Genomic DNA, 4,759 nt, shown 5'->3' with positions numbered 1-4,759 from the left:
AAGAACCTGGTTAAAAGCACGGCTTAAGAATTGCGTTAATAATAATGATTGAATGACCTATAAACTTGTGGTGCTTGGCCTTGGGCGTATTTACTCTTCTGAAAAGACACCTCTGCAATATATGGACGTTTATTGATACTTTCTGCAATTTTGGGCACACGACAGGTATCTATGTTCAGGTAATGCCATTGTTGACGTTGCCAAGGACTTCCGCGTCAGTCTGGAGACTGCACAAGAAGCGATCCACTTGACTCTCCAAGTGCTGTGGGATGATCTCGCTCCTCAGTACATGAAGGTGCGTCATTTATAATGAATGCATGCTGTTGTGCAATGACAGTCTGCCTCTTCCAAGACCCAGGCTATCTTTTTTAAGAGTCTGTGATGTTATTTACACTTGCTTAAATCCTGTGGTGGCTTTTTCCTGAGGCACAACTGTTGCCAAAACTGTGTTTTAACTATTTCATGCAATTGGCATTACTTCTGTGGTTTGCACCCTTGCAGCCTCCAAACGAGCAGATGTGGTGCAGCATTGCTGATGGCTTCTGGAAGCGGTGGCAGTTCCCCAACTGCCTCGGATCTGTGGATGGCAAGCACGTTCAGATTGTGGCACCAGCAAACTCTGGCAGTATCTACTACAATCATAAGGGAAATGGCACAGTAGTAATGAACGTTCCCATGGTTTGATGTAGACGGAAAAATTGCGATGTTTCACCCTGTACATATAAGCGCATGATTGCCCGTGCTCAAGCACTGACAGATTCACTTGCTTGAATATATACTGTTTTTAGGCATTGATATTTTGTACGGCTTAGTGCTGCCTCATATCCAATTTCTTTTTTACATTTCTTGTGGCCATGTCTATTGACCAAAAGTACCTTTTCGTGCTTATTTGTTACAGGGCACATTTTCGATCGTGCTTGTGGCTGTATGAGGCAGTAGATATCTGTTTCGCCTCATCGACGTTGGGGCTCCTGGCCCCATAAGTGATGGAGGCGTCTTCAAGCGCTCTCCGATTGGCCGACAACTGCATGCTGGTCTGCTGCAGCTGCCTTCACATTCACAGCTGCCTGGCTCCAACAAAACACTCCCGTATGCCTTTATCGGGGACGACGCCTTCCACTTGAGAGAAGGCTTTATGAAACCATTCCCTGGATCTAGGGAAGACCCAGCTGAACGAATATTCAACTACCGTCTGAGCCGTGCACGGTGTGTCTGTATTTCCCATTTCCTCTTGAAAGGGAAAGTACATCGTTTTCAGCTAGTGTTTATTTTGACGTCATAATTATGCTCTCATGCACAGCAGGTTCCTTGGTATGAGTGTAACGAATTGAAAACTTTGGTACATAACTGGGCTAGTTGCGTGTTCATACGCACTAAATAAGAGGGGAGCAGGGGGCCGAAACATCTACAGGAGAACAGACCACACAGATGGAATGTTTGGGCTGTCTGTTCTTTTTCTGTGCGTTGCTCCCCCTCCTTTCCCATTTTTATTCAGTATGAGAACACCGAATAGCCAAGCGGTTGAGAAGCCTTGCAGCAAGTACTTCAGCAAAAGCTGATACAGAAAAAGTTAAAAAGCTGTGGTTTCTACATTACACTGTACCACTCATGTCCTCGGTACAACGAATTACCGTATTTCCCTTTGTCTCTAATGAGCGGTTTAAGACACGATTTTCCGATTTGTTATTGCCGCCATAAATTTCTACTCTAAATCTGAGCTCAAGTTTTCTACCCCTGCTGCAAAACTCCAAAATTATTTCCCTAGTCATTAACTTGCCACAACTAAAAAATGATTGCCACATGAAAGCCCGATTTTTGTCGTTTGAAGGAATCGCCTTGTTGTGAATGCATTTTCCTTTTTTAGTTTTTGCAGGAAATGCGTAGAGAATGCTTTGGCATCCTGCGGGCACGATTCAGAATCTTTCGTGGCCCCATCAACCTTAGTCCTGAAAATGCCAAACGGGCTGTGAAGGCGGCATGCGTGTTGCGCAATTTCTTGTGTATGGAGTCCAGTGGACGCTCTTCATACAGCCCAGTTGGATTTGGCGACCACGAAGATGTATATGGCAATATGATTGACGGTGCGTGGAGAGCATCACTTGATACATATTCGGCCACATTTGGCCTGCAGGCAACGCATGCAAGGAAGAGTGCTCAACCAGCAGTGCAGGTGTGCAAACAGTATGCTCCATACTTCGTGAACGAAGGAAAAGTTCCCTGGCATTGACGAACCCACTTGTGAGGAAGTGCAAGAATAGTGCCTCAATTTTGTGGAACTAATTCTTGGAAAAAGATGCAAGGCATCAGAAGAAAAATTGTAATATAGGATTATTTAATTTCTTCTTCGAAATGAACTGACAACTCGGCATTATTCGTTGTCCATATAGTGAGCTGCGACTTGGAGAAGTTCCATCTCGAACTGTCCTCGAAGACGCTGTGGGCACCGTCTGTGCTTGTCCTCTATAAAAAGCCCGTACAACTCAGAAGCGTCGGCTCGTTTCGAAGCCAATTCTCCTTATATTCCTATTTCTTTTTCAAAAGCCTTTTCTTGGCCCCTTCTCTTTTTTTGTGGCAGACATGATGTGCTGCTGGCTGGTGATGGTGTGGGGCTAGAACATCCACTCCCATTCTCCTGTGTAGGGGTGGTAGAAAAGTCGGAAGCACACAGATCGGCTTCAGTGTCACGAGTACCGGGCCTTTTACTCTGGAGACACGCAGTGCTCGTTTCGGTGAACAGGTCCACACCTTGGTTACATACGAGGTTCCCGTTCGTTCTGCATGAATGATAAAAATTGCAAAAACACAATATTTCAAAATTTTTGTAACAGCAACACAACTTGTAGTGCGGAAATCTCGCAACTTGCTTGAACCTGATTATTATGAATAAAAATGAAACATGCAGAGAAATGAACCGCGAGCTACTGCCAACACTTCGACACTATTAAAAGCAGGATTAATTTCACTGTACACAGTACACTTCAAAAGTACTTTTTCGCATATATGACTGTTTAATGTGCATGATTCGAAAGAAGTGCATACTCGGGGTATTCCAGCGTGTCGAACAGAAAATGCAGTTGATTATATTAATGTGGCCACCGCACGGTGACGGCAGTGTCCGCACCGGCGTCACTTTTCGAAGCTGTCGCTTCTTTCCGTTTTTTTATGAAGGTGTCTCGCAGAGACTTCCACCACTTCATCACTTGTGTCACTACAAAGGAGTAAAGTGTTACTGGATGCAATTACACAGATGCGCACGCAGGAAGGTAATGCAACTACTGAAATGTACTGCGCAAATTTATTTTCCGCGGAAAAGAAAAAAAGAAACTCGGGAAGTCTGCATTAGTCCGCGCTAGCTTTTTGTTGTTGGTATTTTCTTACGGGCAAATCCATGTCAATCAGAGTCCACGAAACACAGCTTGCAATGATGAAATTTCTTCCATCGCAAATAAACGAAAAAAGCGCGGCAGCACGCTCTGTGCCAGCCAGCGCACGAAAACGAAATGTAGGAAAACAGCGCGTCAACATGCCACGCTCACACGCTAGTCGAAGCGAATGTAGGTACTATCGGGGACAAAAGTGGTACAGTCCACGCGGCGGGAGCCCGAGCAACTGAAAACTGCGTTGCAACGCTATCTACAGGCGCAATCTCAGACCCAGATAACAAATCTGCGCCCTTTATTATCAGCAGGCATGTCGCTTGGCTCGTTTCAATGTTTCAAAAATTCGCTGCTTCCACGACAAGTTAGCCACGCGCGCGCGGGCATTTGATCGCATCATGACGGTGTGAGCGCCGGCTCTCAAGCCATATCTCGAACGCGCGTTGAAAAAAAGACACAAAATGAAAAAAGGGCTGCCAGAGTGCTGCTGCTGCGGCGTTGCTGGGCATTTTGGCGACCAAAAGAACGAAACATTGAAATGAGCCAAGCTACATGCCTGCTGATAATAAAGGTCACAGATTGACTGTCTGCGTCCGAGATGCCGCCTGCAGATGGCGTTGCAACGCAGTTTTCCGTTGCTCCGGCTCCGATCGCGTGGAGTATACCACTTTTGTCCCCGATAGTACGTACCGTCTTTGTCAAAAGTAACCAGGCTGCATGGTTTATTTCTTGCTTGTATAGTGGAGCCCTTGTGGCTTTCCTAAAGAACAAAAGGTGTTGGAAGGTAAAAAAACGCCCAGTCCTTACCTTTAACAACCCTTTCAGCTTCAGGCAAGCTCTAAGGGCTCCACTGTACGAGCTAGAAGCAAACCATGCAGCCTGGTTACTTTTGAAAAAGACTGTACATACATTGACCAAAGAGGGAAATAAGATAACCACACCACGCATGCACAAATTTGGTACATACCGTCGGCGTTGAGGCTATCTGCAATGGTTCTCCAAGCGTGGTCACGTTGTTTTTGTAGTTTGCGTCGCGTAAGTCCCACAAGACGCGACGCTTTTCAACTTCGCTGATTAAGGCCTCGTTAAAGGAGGCCTTGTCCATTTTGGTCGAACACTACGTGGCTCCTTGGGCCTGCGCACGAGTAAACCAGCTACTCCGAGGAAACCACAAAGTTCTGCCCAAAAGGTTCCGCCGAGATGCGCGGAGAGCAGAGGCATCTGTTGGCAAACCAAGAAACCAAAATGACACGTGACTGCATGCTGATTGGTGGACGCCAGCCGTGACGTCAGTGGACGCGCAGGGCGAGGCGTTTTATGCGAAGCATATTGCTAGAGCTACCACTCACGTGACACCGTGACGTCAAACCACGTGACATTGG

At 46.3% G+C, this 4,759-nt stretch overlaps 1 pseudogene; it reads right to left on the bottom strand.

The window, feature by feature from the left end:
- Positions 1 to 2,523: 2,523 nt before the first annotated feature.
- LOC149354984 (uncharacterized) lies at positions 2,524 to 4,482 on the bottom strand (annotated as a pseudogene).
- Positions 4,483 to 4,759: the final 277 nt, after the last annotated feature.

Source organism: Amblyomma mixtum, chromosome 3 (assembly GCF_055824585.1).
Source record: "Amblyomma mixtum isolate Tamu chromosome 3, ASM5582458v1, whole genome shotgun sequence".
Lineage (NCBI taxonomy): Eukaryota > Metazoa > Arthropoda > Arachnida > Ixodida > Ixodidae > Amblyomma > Amblyomma mixtum.
Note: the sequence above shows the minus strand (reverse complement) of the source record. Positions and strands in the feature narration are given on the sequence as shown.